The 21,620-nt window shown below is 37.5% G+C and overlaps 1 long non-coding RNA gene across 1 annotated transcript in view; it reads left to right on the forward strand.

The window, feature by feature from the left end:
* The window catches only part of LOC126061341 (uncharacterized), a 72,081-nt gene extending 50,789 nt beyond the window's left edge, over window positions 1–21,292 (forward strand). Inside the window, exon 3 of the long non-coding RNA XR_007513769.1 lies at window positions 21,218–21,292. This is a non-coding gene — a long non-coding RNA (uncharacterized LOC126061341). The remainder of the gene's footprint in view (window positions 1–21,217) is intronic.
* Window positions 21,293–21,620: the final 328 nt, after the last annotated feature.

The following is a 21,620-nucleotide window of genomic DNA, read 5'->3' on the forward strand; positions in this document are numbered from 1 at the left end:
AGTGCACAAAGGATTTTATTAAAAAAAATCTTTTATAGGAATATTGTATCATGTGAATGTTTTAGGCAATTTTGCCATAGATCCATAATAAAGGCAATAGAGCTCACTGACCTAGTCAGGAACTAGGGTTAAGAGATAAAATTAGTACCTGACAGAAATCCAGATATACTCAAGTTTTAAGCTAAGATAGCATTTAGAATATTGAACCGTTTTGTTCCCAACTTATTGAAAAAGTCAGCTTGCAATCGTATTGTGGCTGATTTTGTGACATCCTAAAACTCTATTTGTAAGAAGTTCTCTGTCTCCAACCAACGTTTAGTAAAAAAAAAAATAAACTTTGAATTTTATTAAACACAAAATAATTGAAACTTCAAACCACAAGGAGCCAGTGTACAGTATTAAATTTTGGAGAATGAACATCTACCATCAACACCACAACAGCAACTAGTAAGAGCCTGAGGACACACACTCTTTATTACTACTGTGGGTTACGAAAGTTTGGATTTTCCCATCTAGCTTAGTTCAAGCACAGTCAAGTAATTAAAATGCGCTAAGCTATGTTGGTGATGATTAAGATGTGTGCACTTAGAAATTTGCAAGATTTAGTTGGAATAAATACTACATACAAATTAATTTTTCTTAAGGAAATTTGGAAAAGTAGTTACTTTTGTAAATACCATAGGCTGAATCAATAGATCTGGCAAAGACTTCGTTGAACAAAAAATACCCGATCTTTCCTGGGAGTTGAGAGTGATAAAGTAAGAAACTGCTTTGGAGAGCTCAGAAAGACAACAATTAAGACAGAACTTTTAAATATTTCTGATTCCTCTTGCTGGATCTTCTTTGCTTAGATGATTCTCATCTTCCAGAAGCTAATTAGACATTAGCTATGCTTGGATTCCAAAGTAAATGGGTTTCTTAGACCTTAATCTTTGTCACTTTTAGGCCTTTCTGTAAAATTTAACATTGTCATATACAATAAAATGTGCATATCCAAAAGGTATGAAGAACTCCTAAAGTTCAAAAAGAAGAAATACTTTAAGAATCTAAATTGATAATATATTTTTGCAGAACTGTTTGGTATTGCCTACTAAAGCTGAAGATCCCTAGGTGGCACAAACAGTTTGGTCTCCTTCCCACAATATCCCAGACAAATGAGAATTTAAAGCAATATTGTTGATATCTAATGTTTTTAGGTGACATTTTCCAAATTTCACAGGCTAATATACAAAAATAAATTTAACAAGACTTTATGCATTTTGTGTCTTACGTGTTGCCAGCATCGGAACAATTTGAATCACATTGCTATTTCTTGAAAGTGATGCTGTTTTTATTATTTTAATATTTTAACATTGTCCCTCTAATTTCCTACTTTGACTTTTCTTGCCAATATTAGGGTTACATGGCCACATATTCTGTAATATCAGTCACCTGTGCTCGTAATGAATCCACTGTTCACAAAGAGATTTCTGATAATCTTTCAAAGGATGGATTCCTTTTTAACTCTTCCTGAGGTTTATTTTATCACCTTTCCTCTTGATAACAAGAATTGAGGGAGAAGTGAATCTGAACATAAAAATAAATAAGGTATACATGGTCTCAGGGAACATCTAGCTCAATTGGCATTACATAGTTTATAAAGAAAATGTTCTATATTCTACTTCGGTGAGTAGCGTCTGGGGTCTTAAAAGCCTGTGAGCAGCCATCTAGGATACTCCACACGTCTCACCCCTTCGAGAGCAAGAAAGAATGAAGAAAACTAAGGACACAATGGAAAGATTAGTCCAAAGGACTAATGGACCACATCTACCATGGCCTCCATAAGACTGAGTCCAGTACAACTAGGTGGTGCCCAGCTACCACCACTGACTGCTCTGACAGGGATTACAATAGAGGGTCTTGGACAGAGCTGGAGAAAAATGCAGGACAAAATTTTAACTCAATAAGAAAGACCAGACTTGCTGGCCTGACAGACTGGAGAAACCCTGAGAGTATGGCCCCCGGACACCCTTTCAACTCAGTAATGAGGTCACTTCTGAGGTTCACCCTTCAGCCAAAGGTTGAACAGGCCCATGGAACAAAAGAAAACAAGACTAAAGGGGAGCACCAGCCCTGGGGCAGGGACTGGAAGGCAGAAGGGAATAGGAAAGCTGGTAATAGGGAACCCAGGGTTAAGAAGGGAGAGCGCTGACATGTCATGGGGTTGTTAATCAAATTTCATACAACAGCGTGCATACTGTTTGATGAGAGACTAGTTTGTTTTGTAAACCTTCATCTAAAGTACAAGAAAAAAAAAGAATTTTTCTTTAAACAACTAAAAAATAAATAAATAAGATATCATCTTTCCTTTAAATTATTAATGGTAAATGTTATAGAGCAGTAAACGTGGCATTGAGTAAGTGGATGTGAGTGATTAATTACCTAGCTAATGAAAAATTATATTAAAGAATGCCTGGGCTTGTATCTGGTCAGGCAACTACGGTAACTTTGAACACTTTTGCATGAATAGGTATTAAAAATAAGGAACTTCTACAAAATGCATTTAATAAAGATCTATCAGGAAGTATAACTAAAACCCAAACTAGAACAGCCCATGTCAGCAAATCTTCAATTTTTTTTTTTTTTTAAATACTAATGATTGTAATTGAGTTAGTTCTTTGTATGGAAAGAAATACTTCGAAAAGGTAGCTACTTTTTTTTGTTGTTGTTGTTAGCTAAAATCAACTCAGGAATTAGCTCAAAACAGAAAAAAAAAAATCCTGTTTATTTCTTCAAATCAGAAATCACTTGATTGATTACGGACTTGTAATGAGTTATAAAACCTTTCATCTGTAGGTCAGTACTCTGAACTCCATCAAGATTAGTAGTGACTAGAAGTTGCTTTGATTTGGTGGGTATTTACTGACCCATAAAAATGTGCTAGTGGGCTGATTACAAGTCCTGGAAGGCAAATGGCCAAATCTCAAAGTCATGTTTATGACAGTTGTTAACTTAATGCCTCAACCTTTAATAAATGTTGTCTGAATAAAAGCATCACTCTATGATTGCCTTGACTTAAATTGTATTTAAAAGTATTTTCATTAAAAAAAGAAAATAATGCAATAAAATGAGGTCAATGAATTATTAAAAATAGTAGACGAATGTTTCCTTTTTTATATTTTTCTTCACAATTCAGGGTTATACGATAGCTTAGTAGGAAGTTTGCTACCATTTATTGTACAGCTAAATGTCACAGTGCAAGCTAACATCTTGACATACCCGTTTAACCTCTCTGCTTTCTACCTAAAAGTCAAGCGTTTTTCAACCACCATAGCCCTGGCTCTTTGAATTGCCTAGAGTGAGCATCTGTATCCAAACATATGCTGTGAATAACCACTATGATATTTTCCCTAGTTTGTTTTAGCAGCTGTTTGGTAAAAGTGAGATGAGTAATTTAATAAGCATCTCTCCTTGACTCTGATCCTTTTCCCCTGGTGTATGCCAACCTCTGCCAGAAATGCAGCCTAAAAAGGGTTCGCTGCTTGTGAAGCAGAAAGACAGGATAATGATCTGTGGAGAGGACCATCTTCCAGGCAGTGACAAGTGCTCACTGTCCCACACAAGTCATCACTGCTGCGCTAAAGAGAACAGATGGCTTTGCACACACCACTAACAAAGAAGGAATTCTGCACAGATAGCGTGAAACTTTGCTACTTCTCAGAACACATCTTGTCATAACCAAGTAATACAAAGAACTTGCCAAAATGCAGCAAATTTGAACCTTGGGCTTGCTCCTAGGAAAACATAATGTAGGTTAACAAAAAATAGACAGGAAAAACTAAGATAGTCTTCATTTTATACCAATTATATATTCTCACAATAAGAAAGCAAAACCGATGATTCAATGTGTTTGACAGACTATGACTATGGATCTATCAATATGAGGCAATGTGCCCAAAATGTGGTCATGCATGAAAGAATTGAGATGCTTCAGAATTTAGTTAGAAATGTATACTAGTTGTATATTTTAGAAAATGCAAAGAAAAGAGTAAACAATAGACAGTATCCTGATTAGTAATATTTTGTGATGTTTCATAAAATGATTTCATGTACTGATTTACTTTGAGATTATACACCTGAGCAATGGTCCAACAGACTGTGTTTCTGTTATGGCATGTCAATTGATTTTTCAGTATGTTATTGCCTTTAAGTATATTGGCCCTTATACTACATTCCCAAATTTATAAGTATCCATATATCTATTATTTAGAAACTATATTTGATCACAAGAAGATTTTAGAAAAAGTGAGAGATAATAACATACCCAGTTGTGGATCAATTTGGTGAAACATCATAAATATCCACAGGAAGAAACCAACAAACACAAACTGCAATAGGTAATTTTGAGGTCTCAGTATTTTATTGTCAAATAGGAGGTTGAATATTATAGCAATGGTTAAAACTATAGCATTGAGCAGAGTTCACAATCATAAATCCGATATTTTCTGGCCCCTGGCTAACTAACATGTGCTAAGGAAATGCCAACATTGGTATCACCTAGTAACTTTTTAGAACCAAACCAAGATCTACTAAACCAAAATCTGTATTTTAACAAAATACCAGATGATTTACACACATATTAAAATTCTGGAAGCACTGGGCTAGCACTATGATTCTCAATCTTGACTCCATGTTAGGAGCATCTGAGAAGGTTTAGAAAGTAACTCTGCCTGGGAACTACTTCCTGACCAGTTATATCAGTCTTTTCATAATTGTGTAAACAATGCAGAGAGGACCCTGCTCCTTTGGAGCGTGCGTTCTAGTGTCTGTACCTCCAGGTGCACATGGGTTCACATGCAGGAGATGGCCAAAAACGATAATCATTGGACCTTACCAATAAATGTATCTAATTCTAAGATTTCAAAAGGCAGCTTTGTTGACAATCTGAAGTCGTTGTTTGATTTATGTCATGATCCCTTTTTATTGAACAAAGGACTCTAGAAAGCTCTTATATTCTCTGCATTTTTAACACTAAAAAAGCACACACACACACAAAACAAAATCACAGTTTCAGAGATCTGAGCTACACATTGATCTGTCTGCTATTGTCTCCCCAGTCCAGATCTTTATCAATATACAAAAATAAGCTTTGTTGGCCTTAAAACATTTTGCCTTCTCTCTTTGCCATGGCTCAGCTGTAGGTCACTACAGAATAAACATATGGAAACCTTCTTCATGAAGCTGGATAAGTAAGCCAGCCAAAACAAAACAGAACAAAATAAAATAAAACCTTCCAGACATCAGAGGAAACGTGGGGCAGACCCGAAATTTATTTGAAACAAATTTGAAATAACTGTTGATTTTAACAATAGATCCATTGGGAAGATTCTTGGAACTGTGGTGCTTAATAAAATAAAAATGCCATCTTTATAAAAAACAATGCCATAATCTTTGAAATCCAGCTACAATTGTTTGGATTAAATAAATTATAAATCAGATAGCCGACTGGCATTCTGGGATACTGATGCTGGTAACATATTATATGCCATACTATATTATTACAGCACCAATTCCATACTATAGTATTACAAACACACACACACACAATTAAAACAGAACATTTTGCCTGTAACTTGGAGCATCAATTATTTAAGCATTTGCCTATAGATTAGCCCTTAATGTTTGTATGCAGAATTATGGTTCGTTCCTTTCTCCCTTCAATCACTTGTGCGTGCAAATTAAAAATCACTTTAGGCAGATTGCTGATGTTAGTGGGAACTTTTCCTTAAAAAAAAAAAAGAAAGAAAGAAACTCATTTCTGGCATCTCTGTGCTGCTGAAATTTTCAGGAGCAGGGGTTATTCTCAGTCCTGACGACTGAAAGAGTGCTGTCATCACCTCTGCGATGAAATAACAGAGTGCCTCATCACCTATAGCCTTTGCAGACATGCTCTTCATTTCATACCAACAGCACTATTCCATGAGGGCCATTTCTCCGTTCTGGGGTCCTGTGCAATATTTGGTGATTTAATTTCTGGTTGTAAACACAGCTTTACGTGGTATGACTGTTCCCTTCTTGGAGATAAGCTGAGGAAGGATAGTCACATCTGAGTGGGCTAGGTCAGACAAATTGCTGACAAGGCTTTCCTAGTTCCTGCTGCAATACAAAATGCATAGAAACTGACAAAGCTCTTTAACCCCAGTGTGTATTTATTCTCTTGTCAGGAAGTGTTGATTTAGCACAGGTCCAAACTTTCTCATGTATCGTTAAATAGGTTTGAGTCACAAGGTGGAAAGACGGTGGATACTGAACTTCCAAACCCAGGGTTTGGGTGATATATTTGTGGCAGAAAAGGCCCCTGGTGTTTAGAATTAAGACAAAGGTCTAGTGAGCAAGTTCAAAGTGCTAGAAAACATATGTGATTTATTGCATCTCCCACAATATAAAAGAAAAGCTCTCTGAAGTGGGGTTTTTGTACTCCCTGACATTATTAAAGATAGAATTTGTCAAAATAATGAACAAATGGGTTACTTATGCAGAACTGTCAACTGAACAGAATATGATGGTGGTTCTGGCCTTTGTCATGTCAATTAAATTTATTTCATTAAGGAAAAGGTGCAGCAAGGCTGTAAGCCTCTTAAAGGTCATGTCTCATTGCAAGCTACACCCTGTCCAGATCACACCATTGTACCTGGAGCACAATAGATACTCACTAAATATTTGCTGGGTGTTGCAAATGGTTAAGCGCTATACTACTAACTGAAAAGTTGGAAACTCAAATCCACTTAGAGGCACTTCAGAAGTAAGGTCTGGCCATCTGCTTCCAAAAGGTCACAGCCTTGAAAACCCTATGAAACAGTTCTAGTCTGCACACATAGAATCACCATGAGTTGAAATTGACTCAATGGCAACTAACAACTACAACAAATGTTTACTAAGTAATGAGTCTCTAAGAGGTAATTATTATTATGGATTCTATATTAGCTTCCAACAAGTTCTGCAAATAAATCATCACATATATTATTGCCCAGGCTTTAAGAGAAAAAAGGAAATTCAGATCTTTAGAATTCCGTAATAGCTGCACAGTTTAAACGTTTGAAGAGTTATGATATCATACTTGATCTCATCATGGATGGTACTGATGCTCAATTTATCAACAAAAGGAGGACAAAGTGTCTGAGTTCACAAACACCATTTAATGAACTGCCAGGTTGATGGTATCTCCTCGAAAACTTGTGCTCTTCCAAGCAAATGCAAGCCTCTTTGTATGGGTAACCATAGCTCAGCCCCAACACCCTCAGAAAGGACCAGCTCACAGGAAAGAAAGGACAAATTGCAAGTATATTATGGGAACCAAGAGTGAACAGAAGAAACTAGTAAGATGAGAAAACAAAATAAGGGCATCTAAACGATTGATTTATTTTTTGTCATTTAATGTACTTTGAAATTCCCGTCATTTAAAAAGCATAGCTGCACAGAATGCTATTATTGTAGCTCTTATAATATTTGTTATCCTACATATACATTGTTATAAAGTACAGCTCTTGGCAAAAAAAAAAATAAAATAAAATCTATTAGAATCAATTTCTTTTTTCATCTAAGATATATTTCCATGGTGAAAAAAATAAATAAAATAAACAATAACAGTGGCCCAAGAAGAAATAGTGTTTTGACTTGAAAGCTCATTTCACAATCTTTGAAAAAATGATACTATTAGAATCTGAGGTGAAAATTAAGGCCTTACATCATTCCAAAGAAAGCAACAAATACCATTTTACACTTGACTTTATACTTGCCAATTCAAGTTTCTAGGTTTTAATGTTATGAGTAACAAAACACAGAATATTCTAGTTTTCTGTCTGAAATAGTGCTTAAAAATTGGATCTTTTAGTTCTTAAAATGTCATTGTATGTGTGTAAAGTAAACACTTTGGAATTGTACTCTGATGTATGCCAGGGCCTCCTTAGTACCCCTAGTGATCTAATGCTGTGTATACTGTGCTAAACTGTAAGATGTCTCTCTGTTAGACTAACTGTTATTTTTGGTGCAGTTTGAAGAATATCTGCTATGTGTCGCCAGCCCAGAGAAAGTCAACCCATCACACACAGTCAGTGAAAACAGGGGGCAAGTCTTCATGTCATTTTCTGCTAAGAAGTTTTATTGACTCTTACTTGAAATCTTTTTTGAGGTGTTTGGTGAGTACAAGGAATGTCAAAAGAAGATGAGGACAAGTCTATTATAATCCTCCCTTCTTTATCATAGCTTAGATTTTTGAAACATCAATTGGCTGAAGTGTTTCCTCTGAAGGTTACATCTACTATAAATAAATAAGTACTTTAACAATAGGTTAATTTTATGCACATCCTTTTGGAAAACAACTGCTTAACCTTATCACCAGTTATCCTTCAGGAAGCCTTACATACACAAAGTTTCTTTGACCTCAATTCTATATTCTGTCATATGACAACACAACATTATTTCTAGGGTTTTGTTGCTATTGTTATTATAGATTTATTTCCAGTCACATAGATTTCTGAGATAATTCACAATTCCTCACCCCTACCTCCACCTTAGTTTTGAGAATACTGTTTATCACTAGTGGGTTCTAGCAACTGAAATCATGTAACTCCTTTCCGTACGAATGCCTGTTGTTTACTCTACATTTTTGCAAGCGGCATCAACATTTCTTCCTGGAGTGCACAGGGCAATCCCTTGTCATCGGGGTTTTTAGTTACACTCTGCTGATGGGAGGTATTGAAAAAGCCATTATTCTAGTATGTTCTTCAGGTACATACATGGAAATCTGCAGACATTAGATGTGAGGTTTTGCTCTGTTTCCAGATGAGCTCACATGGTCTGCCAGCAGTTGAAATAATATGCCAGTATGGTTTTTAGATATTGGAACTACAAGCTTTTCCAAAATATTTTATGGACTTTTAATTTCCTTTATTGTACTTTGGACATGTTATCACGAAGGACCAGTCCCTGGAGGACATCATGCTTGGTAAAGTAGATGGTCAATAAAAAAGAAGAAGACCCTCAACTAGAAGAATTCACACAGTGGCTTCAACAATGGGCCCAAACATAGCAACAGCTCTGAGAATGGCACAGGACTGGGCAGTGTTTCATACTGTTGTACACAGGGTCGTTATGAATTGGAGCCCACTTAATGGCACCTAACAACAACAACATACATATCTCCTCCTGTTAAATATACCCAGGATGCTCTTTGTTTTCCTGAAATATACAATGCCCATTTTAATATTTAAATATGGCATTGAAGTCTAGTAACTAATGTTCCTCCACATTGACGTGAGGCAGGCTTCTAAAGTGTTTACTTTTCCTACTTATGACCCAAATTTCTATAGCTAGCTGTGATGCCATGAAAAATGGCAAAATGATCAAATACTTGCAAGAGAATGCTTAAATTTACTTTTTCCAGCCTAAGTTTCAACTGAGGTATCAATAGCAGTTACCAGAGATTACATGAGTTTATCAATATAGAGAGAATTTCAAAGGAAACTTCTAAGAGCTTATTTCATGGCTCTTGAACACCCCTCTCTCATTTAAATAAAATTTAAAAAACTAGATGGTGAGTGCTTTGAGAAGAATATTTTAAAGAAAGATATGCTGTGAATTCCATTCCATTTCCTGCAAAATGGAAAGGGTAGGAGGCTTTCTACCTTCAGCTCAAGCTTAAAAGGTAGAGGGTTTCTATAGAGCTTAGGCAGCTACCCCTGCATTTGGGGGTCACTCTGGTTTACAGGCTTCTGTAAGGCAGAGCCAAGTGAATTTTAGTACCCTGGGACTGGCCTGTTTCTCTACACCATGTTGGGATAAAGGATATGTGTTTCCCATGATTTAGATGTGTGCCGTGCCAGAGAGAGCAATCTGATGAGCCTTGTATCCACCCCAAAGGGACTACAAAGACAGGTAGAGAGATCTCAGACAAAAGAAGTGGTAGGTAACAGCTGCAACTAGCTGCAGGTAGCTAGATCCCTAGAGCTAAAGAAGCCTGTAGCAAGAGATCATCTTCATTAAATATGCAGAAATGCGTCCATCTCAATTGAGTTAACTGCAGTAGAAAGGCACCTAGGTTAGAAACTTCAGAAGAAATATTTTCCAGATCCAGAGAGGGATTAGCCATCTCATAACGGTACCTATTCAAATGAGATCTCTCTTGTTCTTCTACCAGTATCTGCCCTTAGTTGCTCAACTTGAGATATCAAATAAACTGCCTAGTTAAAATATGTTTGTTTGCTTTTTTTTGCTTCGAGAGGAGGTGGTACAGAGCAGACAATAAGCACATGGTAGATGGACACAAAAAGCTGACCTCAAGCCTCCTAGGATAAGAGTTTACAAGTAAATTAGCCTTAGAAGAAATATAACCAGAATGCTGCTTAGTGGTGAGGAAAGTGAGACATCGGCTCACCATCAGAAAAGACCAATCGCTAAAAAAGACATCATATTTCTTAAATAAAAGATCGGTGAAAATGAGGGAAACTCTGAATGAGAGGAACTGAAATAATGGCCAAAACAATGGACTCAAACATACCAATGAGTATGAAGATGGCACAAGACTGGATAACACTTCCTTCTGTTATACGTAAGGAGGCTATGAGTCGGAGCTCAATGGCACCTAACAACAACAAGTCTCCCTGAGCCACTAAGCAGTCTCCCAGACTCAATGAGGCCCAAGTCTCAAAGGCGAGGAAGATGTGACCAATCAAGTTCAGAGTATTGGCTTATTTCTTGGACTGGAGTTATTTCCTAAGTTAAGATGTGTTCAAACATTGAGAAACCATATGACTGTCCATATCCTATGAAATAGCAGAAAAGCCGTGGAATCTATTTTAAAAAAACCCTAAAAAACCAAACCCATTGCTGACAAGTTGATTCCAACTCATAGTGACCCTATGCAACAGGGTAGAACTGCCCAAAAGCTTTCTAAGACTGTAGTCTTTACAGAAGCAGACTGTCGCATCTTTCTCCCATGGAGCTGCTGGTGGGTCTGAACAATTGAACTTTCAGTTAGCAGTCAAGCACTTAACCACTGCATCACCAGGAGTTTCCAAATAGGAGCAAGGCAGAGTACCCTCACCAAATGTTGTCTAAAGAGATAACGGGAGACAAGGCTGAGTTTGGATCTCAATCCATGTGTCCTGCAGGTACAGCTTAAATACATATTTTTATAGTTATAAGACCAATATTAGCATATCGACAAATACTGGGTAAGGAAAAATTCAGATAATTAATCAGAATTCACTGTTGTAGATTGATTTTATTCACTTGCTTTGTCTTAATAAAGGGAGAATGTAATCCAATATTTTTAAAGGAGATTACTCCCTCAAAACAGGTTGAGGGAGGGGCTCCCAGAGCAGTGGTCCAGTGAGGTGAGGCCTATTTTTTTTCTACTAGAGAAAAATTATCTAGAGACATTTGAATAAAACAGACATAGCACTTAGTAATGATGGGCATAATAATTAACTTCTTAGGCTTTCATTTTCCTAAACTAAAATTACAAAAGAGAGTGAGAGTAAGAGGGAAAAAGTAGAGAGAGAGAGAGAATATTAATATCTATCTCATATGGTTCATAACAAACTATGGATAACACTGTGAAGAATGGGAATTCCAGAACACTTAATTGTGCTCATGAGGAAACTTTACGTAGATCAAGAGGCAGTTGTTCGGACAGAACAAGGGGATACTGATTGGTTTAAAGTCAGGAAAGGTGTGCGTCAGGGTTGTATGCTTTCACCATATCTATTTAATCTGTATGGTGAACAAATAATACGAGAAGCTGGACTATATGAAGAAGATCGGGGCATCAGGATTGGAGGAAGACTCATTAACAACCTGTGTTATGCAGATGACACAGCCTTGCTTGCTGAAAGTGAAGAGGACTTGAAGCACTTACTAATGAAGATCAAAGACCACAGCCTTCAGTATGGATTACACCTCAACATCAAGAAAACAAAAATCCTCACAACTGGACCAATGAGCAACATCATGATAAACGGAGAAAAGATTGACGTTGTCAAGGATTTCATTTTACTTGAATCCACAATCAACAGCCATGGAAGCAGCAGTCAAGAAATCAAAAGACGCATTGCATTGGGCAAATCTGCTGCAAAGGACCTCTTCGAAGTGTTGAAGAGCAAAGATGTCTCACTGAAGACTAGGGTACGCCTGACCCAAGCCGTGGTATTTTCAATCACATCATATGCATGTGAAAGCTGGACAATGAATAAGGAAGACTGAAGAAGAGTTGACACCTTTGAATTGTGGTGTTGGCAAAGAATGTTGAATATACCATGGACTGCCAAAAGAACAAACAAATCTGTCTTGGAAGAAGCAAGGTCAGAATGCTCCTTAGAGGCAAGGATGGCGAGACTGCATCTTACATATTTTGGACATGTTGTCAGAAGGGATGAGTCCCTGGAGAAGGACATCATGCTTGGCAGAGTACAGGGTCAGTGGAAAAGAGGAAGACCCTCAACAAGGTGGATTGACACAGTGGCTGCAACAATGAGCTCAAGCATAACAACGATTGTTAAGGATGGTGCAGGACCGGGCAGTGTTTCATTCTGTTGTGCATAGGGTCGCTATGAGTAGGAACCGACTCATCGGCACCTGACAACAACTATATACAAACAAACACACAGTGAACTTTCTTCCATTTTGAATCGAACAAATTATCTTTTGGTGCAGTTTAACATTTAGATCGAGAGTACAATCCCATCCATCCCTGCTGCATGGGAAACAAGACACCGTGGATAACTGGATCATAAATTAATTGAGTGAATAAGATGTGAGTTGGGCTACAGACCATTGCATATATTGTAAATTTTTTTTAATGAAGAAAGTTAGCCTTAAAATAAAATTGAACATAAATTAATAATTTTAATGTGAAAAGAAATTTAATTCTTGAGCCATAAGACATGATTCCTCATCTACTTGTCATATTAATATTGCTGGTAGGTTTAATATCAGTTTTGACTCCTGGCCTTCCACAATCATTTTTTGCTGTTCCCTAGTATCTGTTTCCCTTAGATCTGGAAAAGACATGCACCCTATTGCCACTATTCCCACTAATTATAAGCAACGGAAGCCACCAATGCTGAAAGCCCAAAATTCTGTATTTAACATATAATTTTTGCTTATAAATCTCAAACCCCTTTCTTAAAACATTGAAGGAAAGCAGAATTCTGCTTCAAGCTCAGCTGAATGAGTTACTCGTTCTTACAAAGTTATTGATTAACTCAGACAATATAGTGTTCTTTTAATCTTGAAGATTCTACTGAGATCACCATTTCTCCTACCCAGGCTGAAACAGCATTTTGGGATTGGGTGGGTATCAACATTGATTTTTGGAACTGGAAGCTGAGGCCAGCTTTTGATTTTTCTTACTTTAGCCTTTAACTACTAGAATATAATTCATAGTCCCATGGGGTTGGAATTGCAGCTGGGGAGAGCCAAGTTATATCTTCTGAAGAATAAAGGTTAGTGATATTTTATCAGTCACTTTGTGGTTGCACCAGCCTGACTTAAAACAAGTTCATAATAGTGCATTTGGGTTCAAGTTTCCTCAGTTAAGGAAACGAATAGCTTGCTTTATGTATGCCGTTCTCATCATTTGAATGTGCAAAGACACAGCACAGGGAGAGCCTCAGGGAATCATACAGTTAAAATCCCATGGGAGTTCCCTGGACAGGGATCTTAATGCTATTGGCACAAAAAAAAACAGGTGGTAAAATCCTTGATCACTCTTCAACTATTTAGCTCTTCAAAGAACACCTTCCAAGTGATTATTGTTTAACACTCCCTGTATGAAGAATAAAAGACCCTGGGTAGTGCAAACGGTTTGCCATAGGCTCATAACCTAAACGTTGATGGTTCAAACCAACCCAACTGCTACATGGAAGGAAGTCTTCCATAAAGATTACAGCCAAGAAAACCCTACGGCGCAGTTGCACTCTGTAACCCGTGGGGTCACCTTGAGTTGGAACCACTTTGATGGAATGGGTTTGTTTTTTTTGTTTGGATGAAGGCTAGAGGCTATGTTGATGAAGGAAGTATAGCTTATTCCTCCAGGGGACACTTATGGATTATTTGCTAACTCATAAAATCCACTATTTATCTGTCAGTTTGTCATACTGTGGTGGCTTGTGTGCTGCTATGATGCTGGGAGCTATTCCACTGGTGTTTCAAATATCGGCGGTGTCACCCATGGTGGACTGGTTTCAATGGAGCTTCCAGCCTACGATAGGCTAGGAAGAAAAGCCTGGAGGTCTACTTTTGAGAAAATTGGCCAGTGAAAACTTTGTAAACAGCAGCAGAACATTGTCTTGTATGGTGCCAGCAGATGGGACCCTCAGGTTGGAAGGCACTCAAAATACACCTGGGGAAGAGCTGCCTCCTGAGGGCAGAACCTGTTGCTGTCTAGGTGATTCCAACTCATAGCGAGTCTACCTTGATGACACAAATAAAGCTTTCGACCTTCATTTACTGATGTGGCATGACTCAAAATGAGAAGAAACAGCTGCAAATATCCATTAGTAATTGAAATGTGGAATGCATGAATCCAGGAAAATTGGAAGCTGTCAAAAATGAAATGGAACACATAAAGATTGATATCCTAGGCATTGTTGTTAGATGCCGTTGAGTCAGTTCTGACTCACAGTGACCCTATGTAGAACAGAACGAAACACTGCCCGGAACTGCACCATGCCCCAAATCATTGTTATGCTTGAGCCCACTGTTGCATCTGCTGTGTCAATTCATCTCGTTGAGGGTTTTCCTCTTTTTCGTTGACCCTGTACTTTACCAAACCTGATGTCTTTCTCCAGGGACTGATCTCTCCTGACAGCATGTCCAAAGTACGTAAGACGTAGTCTCACCATCCTTGCTTCTAAGGAGCATTCTGGTTGTACTTCTTCCAAGACAGATTGTTCATTCTTTTAGCAGTTCATGGTATATTCAATATTCTTTGCAAACACCACAATTCAAAGGTGTCAATTCTTCTTCTGTCTTTCTTATTCATTGTTCAGCTTTCATATGCATATGATGTTATTGAAAATACCATGGCTTGGGCCAGGAGCACCTTAGTTTTCAATGTGTTATCTTTGTTTTTCAACACTTTAAAGAGGTCTTTTGCAGTAGATTTTCCCAAAGCAATGTCTTCAGATTTCTTGACTGCTACTTCCGTGGGTGTTGATTGTGGATCCAAGTAAAATGAAACCCTTGACAACTTCAATCTTTTCTCCGTTTATCATGATGTTGCTCATTGGTCCAGTTGTGAGGACTTTTGCATTCGTTATGTTGAGATATAATCCATACTGAAAGCTGTGGTCTTTGATCTTCATCTTGTTTCAAGTCCTTTTCACTTTCAGTAAGCAAGGTTGTGTCATCTGCATAATGCAGGTTGTTAATGAGTCTTTCACCAATCCTGATGCTCTGTTCTTCTTCATATAGTCCAGCTTCTTGGATTATTTGCTCAGCATACAGATTGAATAGGTATGGTAAAGAATACAACCCTGATGCACACCTTTCCTGACTTTAAACCATGTAGTATCCCCTTGTTCTGTCCGAACAACTACCTTTTGATCTACGTACAGATTTCTCCTGAGCACGATTAAGTGTTCTGGAATTCCCATTATTTGCAATGTTATCCATAATTTGTTATGATCTACCCAGTCAAATGCCTTTGCATAGTGTATAAAACACAGGTAAACATTCTCTGCTTTCAGCCAGGATCCATCTGACATCAGCAATGATATCCCTGGTTCCATGTCATCTTCTGAATTTGGCCTGAATTTCTGGCAGTACCTTGTTGATATACTGCTGCAACTGCTTTTAGATGATCTTCAGCAAAATTTTGCTTGCATGTGATATTAATGATATTGTTCAATAATTTTTGCATTTGGCTGGATCACCTTTCTTGGGAATAGGCATAAATATGGATGTCTTCCAGTTGGTTGGCCAGGTAGCTGTCTTCCAAATTTCTTGGCTTAGATGAATGAGCACTTCCAGTGCTGCATCCATTTGTTGAAAACATCTCAATTGATATTCTGTCAATTCTTGGAGCCTTGTTTTTTGCCAATGTCTTCAGTGCAGCTTGGGCTTCTTCCATCAGTACCATTAGTTCCTGATCATAGGCTACCTCTTGAAATAGTTGAATGTTGACCAATTCTTTCTGGTATAATGAATCTGTGTATTCCTTCCATCTTCTTTTGATGCTTCCTGAGTTGTTTAATATTTTCCCCATAAAATCCTTCACTATCGCAACTTGAGGCTTGAATTTTTTCTTCAGTCCTTTCAGCTCGAGAAATGCAGAGTGTGTTCTTCCCTTTTGGTTTTCTATCTCCAGGTTTTTGCGCATGTTATTTATAATACTTTGTCTCCTTGGGCCACCCTTTGAAATCTTCTGTTCAGTTCTTTTACTTCTGGTATTGGCTATTTTAAATTGAAAAATCATATGATACACTATATGGGAATGACAAATTGAAGAGGAACGGCATCATGTTCACCAGCAAAAAGAACATTTCAAGATCTATCCTGAAGTACGATGCCATCAGTGATAAGATAATACAAATATAGTTAATAAAACTGTTATTCAAATTTATGCACTGATCACTAATGCCAAAGATGAAGAAACTAAAGATTTTTACAAACTTTTGCAGTCTGAAATTGATCAGGCATGTAATTAAGATGCACTGATAATTACACTGATTGGAATGTGAAAGTTGGAACAAAGAAGAAAGACTGGTAGTTGGAAAACACAGCCTTGGTGATAGAAACTACGCCAGAGATCACATGATAAAATTTCACAAGACAAAGATTTATTGCAATTATCTTTTTTCAGCAACATAAATGGTGACTATACACATGGGTCTTGCCTACACAGGAATCAAATCGACTACATCTGTGAAAAAAGACAATGGAGAATCTCAATATCATCAGTCAGAACAAGGCCAAGAGCCGACTTCAGAACACCATCAATAGCTTATATGCAAGTTCAAGTTGAAGCCAAAAAAATTAAAACACATTCATTAGAGCCAAAGTATGACCTTGAGTATATCCCACCTGAATTTAAAGACCATCTAGAGAAAAGATTTGATGCATTGAATACTAATGACCAAAGACCAGAGGAATTGTGAAATGACACCAAGCACAGCATACGTGAAGAAAGCAAAGGGTCACTAAAAAGACAGGAAATAAAGAAAAGACCAGAATGAATGTCAGAAGAGACTCTGAAAGTTGCTTTTGAACAAACAGTTACAAAAGAGAATGGAGGAAATGATGAAGTAAAAGAGCTGAATGGAAGATTTCAAAGAGTCTTGAGGTGACAAAATACAGTATTATAATGAAATGTGCAAAGACCCTGAGTTAAAAACCACAAGAGAAGAATATGTTCAGCATTTCTCAAGCTGAAAGAACTGAAGAAAAATGCCAAGACTTGAGTTGCAATATGAAAGGATCCTAATGGGCAAAATATTGCATCAAAAGAAGATGTAAGGAGTACACAGACTATCATACCAAAAAGAATTGGTCAAGTTCAACCATTTCAGGAGGTAGCATATGATCAAGATCTGATGGTATTGAAGGAAGAAGTCCAAGATGCACTGAAGGCGTTAGCAAAAAAACAAGACTCCAGGAATTGACAGAACACCAATAAAGATGTTTCAACAAATAGATGCAATGCTGGAAGCACTCACCTGTCTATGGCAAGAAATTTGAAAGAGAGCTACCTGGCCAGCTGATTAAAAGAGTTCCATATTTGTGACCATTCCAAAGGAAAAAACAAAAAAAAGCAAACCCATTGCCATTGAGTCAATTTCAACCCATAGTGACCCTATAGGACAGAAGAGAACTGCCATCATAGGGTTTCTAAGGAGCAGATAGTGGATGCAAACTGCTGCCTTTTTGGTTAGCAGCTGAGTTCTTAACCACTGTGCTACCAGGGCTCCATTTCAAAGAAAGGTCATCCAAAAAATGTGGAAATTATCAAACAATATTTTTTATATCACATGCAAATAAAATTTTTGCTGGAGATAATTAAAAATGGTTGCAAAAGTACATTGGCAGTCTCTTTGGGGGAAAGTAATTGGGAGTGTGTAGCAAGGTGTATATGGGTTTTTGTGTGAGAGATTGACTTGATTTGTAAACTTTCACTTAAAGCACAATAAAAATTATATAAAAAAAAAAAAAAGGGTGGGGAAGGGGGAAGTATATTGACATGGAATGGCCAGAAATTCAAGCCAGACTCAGGAGAGGATGTGCAAGAAGGCTTACGATTGCTGATGTCAGAAGGATCGTGGCTAAAAGCAGAGAATACCAGAAGGAGGTTTACTTGCGTTTTATTGACTAAGCAAAGGCATTTCACTGTGTGGATCATAAAAAATTATGGAAAACATTTCAAAGAAACGGAATTCCAGGGCACTTAACTGTGCTCATGCTGAGCCTGTACATGGACCAACAGACAGTCCTTGGAACAGAACAAGGGGATAATGCATGGTTTTAAATTAGGAAAATATGCGTCAGGGTTGAATCCTTTCACCATACTCATTCAATCAGTATGCTGAACAAATGATCCAAGAAGCTGGACTATATGAAGAAGAACTTGACATCATGATTGGAGGAAGGTTCCTTAACTACCTGTGATATGCAGATGACACAGCCTTGCTTGCTGAAAATGAAGAAGACTTGTAGCACTTACTGATGAAGATCGAAAACTATAGCCTTCAGTACGCCTCGCCACGACGCCTCGCCACGAAGAAAAGAAAGATCCTCCCGACTGAACCAATAATCAACATCATGATAAATGGAGAGGTATTAAAGTTGTCAAGGAGTTAATTTTACTTGAATCCACAATCAAAGCCCAGGGAAGCAGCAGTCAAGAAAGCAAAGGACGTATTGCCTTGGGCAAATGTGCTGCAAAAGACCTCTTTAAAGTGTTAAAAAGCAGCGATGTCACTTTGGAGACTAAGGTGTGCCTGACCCAGGTCATGGTATTTCCAGTCACCCATGTGGATGGGAAAGCTGGACAATGAATAAGGAAGACCAAAGAAGATTTGATGCCTTTGAATTATGGTGTTGGCGAAGAATATTGAATATACCGTGGACTGCCAAAAGAACAAACAAATCTGTCTTGGAAGAAGTACAGCCAGAATGCTCCTCAGAAGCAAGGATGGTGAGACTACATCTCACATACTTTCATCCCACATACTTTAGACATGTTATCAGTAGGGACCAGTCCCTGGAGAAGGACATCATGCTTGGTAAAGTAGAGGCTCAGCAAAAAGAAGGATCTCAGTGAGATGGATTGACACAGTGGCTGCAACAATGGGCTGAAACACAGCAATGAATGATTGTAAGGATGGTACAGGACTGGGCAGTGTTTCATTTTCTTGTACACAGGATAGTTATCAGATGGAGCCGACTTGATGGCATCTAACAACAAACACAATTCATAAAATATGGTTAATCGTGAGAGTTCTCAGTTCCTACATTGGCTGTGAGGATTGAATCAGATGCTCTTTATACTGCCAAGCACTTTTTAAATAAACTGTATATTCTATTAGTGTGGTAAGAGACCTTATGGTGTTCTTTGATTGATCAATGCAGGAGGAATCTGCCAACTCTTACCCCTGCGCACTAAGGTGTACACACTTTATTTGTGTATTAGCATCTAAAAAAATACTTGGTCCATTGCATTAATGTTTTCATAATTTGTCACTAAGTGAAATTCTTGGCACAATAGTTGAGCATGTTGCACTGTGTCAGAGCCATCGTTATGAACATCAGTGAGCATAGGTGGCATGTTGCTATGTGCCATCAAGTAGATTCTGCCTCATAGCATAGTAATGTAGACATAGATGGCAAGAAAGCTTGACAAAATCTGCATTGATTCAAGTTCCTTTTATTAATAAATCAGAATTTCATTTGTTGGTTTACAATGCGTGTCTTTCTTATAAAACCTAGAGCAACATGGGAGGAAGAATCCTGTTTCTTTATGTTTGAAAATTATTGGAAAGTATGTCCTACCTACCCACTTCTGCACAGATGCACAAATGCACACACACACACACATAAACACACACATACCATTCTTAAATATCATTTTTCCTCCCAATAGCCTTAGGCTTCAAGTAGAAAGCTGTATTAGATAGATGCACTATTATAACAAGCATTCCCAAATCTCAACTGATTAATAACATTAAAGTTTATTTATCACTCATGCAATGTCCAATGTGGATGTTCTTGGTCAGACAACTCACTTGGGTTACTGTCCTTCAAGGAATAAATTAAGGAACCCAATTCCTTCTGTTTATTGGCTCTGTGGCCACCTCACTTTTACTATCCTCTTCTCAGTTGTCTGCATTCTGCTTCTGAAAATACAGCAATGGATGTGGAAGAATGGACGTGATATTTTAGGGTCCGACCTGGAAGTGTCATCTATCGCTTATGCCCATATTCCATTGCCCAGGAATTGCCACCTAACCTCACCTAGTTGATAAAGTGCTAAGGAACTTATTTCCATGTGCCCAGTGGAAAAATGAAATAGTCCATTGAATTTATAGCCTTGCCTGAACTATGGAAGCCCACTGTTGTAGCTGGGTCTCATTGAGTAGATTTCGACACATGATGACCTCATTTGCCAGAGTTCAATTGCCCTATAGGGTTTTCTAAGCTGTAATGTTTATGGGAACAGATCTCCAGGTCTTTCTCCTGTAGAGTGGCTGGGTGGGTTTGATTCACTCACCTTTGTTAGCAGTCAAACACTTAGGAGTTGTGCCACCAATGCTCCTTACAGAAGACCATATGTATGACTATATTGTTTTTTTCTAAAAAGTATGCTCTATTTGTCATTATCAATAATTCCAAATAAATACTTCACATTTCTTTATTATATATTTATAAAAAGTAATATAAAGAATAACTAGAATTTGTGATTCTAAGATTCCTTTGCTAGCTGTTAATCTTAGGCTTTAACAAGAAGTGGGCAGTTTAAATTACTAAAGATAAATTGCTATGTATAACTTTATTCACAATGTTTGGCAGAGTACACAAGACAATGATATTCTCTAACTAATTTTTCCAGCTACATTTAATCTTGAAAACAAGGCTTGTATACCAGATCTCAGGTGTCTTCATCTAACTAGTATAATGTCTTTTTGTTTTACTGAAATTGAAAAAATGCAACTGCAAACGAAAACTCTTTCCTTTTCTTTTTCAGCCATAACAAGTTAGAATGAACACAGTATTCAAGCTGTTTAGTGGTGATTTCTCCTCCTGACTTGGTAAATCAAATACATTGTGATGTAAGTAAAATTGTGGCAGGGCGGTTGAGGGGGGGGATGTTTATTACATAAACACAGACACACACACTTAAAATGTATTGAGTCTTTTTGAAGCAGTTATAGGTTTCTATACCTGAGATAGCCCACAAAAAATCAATATGGCAAATCACTTATTATTCTATATGCATTTTTGGGCATATGAGGGAGGCTATATATATTTGTGGTAAAAGATGGTTTTGTCAAGTTGTGTTACATAATATCTCTTGTCTCAACATCTGAATTAGAGCAAAGACAATGTGAATCATCATATTGTCTGACACAGACTCTGCTTCAAATGTG

This window comes from Elephas maximus, chromosome 18 (assembly GCF_024166365.1).
Source record: "Elephas maximus indicus isolate mEleMax1 chromosome 18, mEleMax1 primary haplotype, whole genome shotgun sequence".
Lineage (NCBI taxonomy): Eukaryota > Metazoa > Chordata > Mammalia > Proboscidea > Elephantidae > Elephas > Elephas maximus.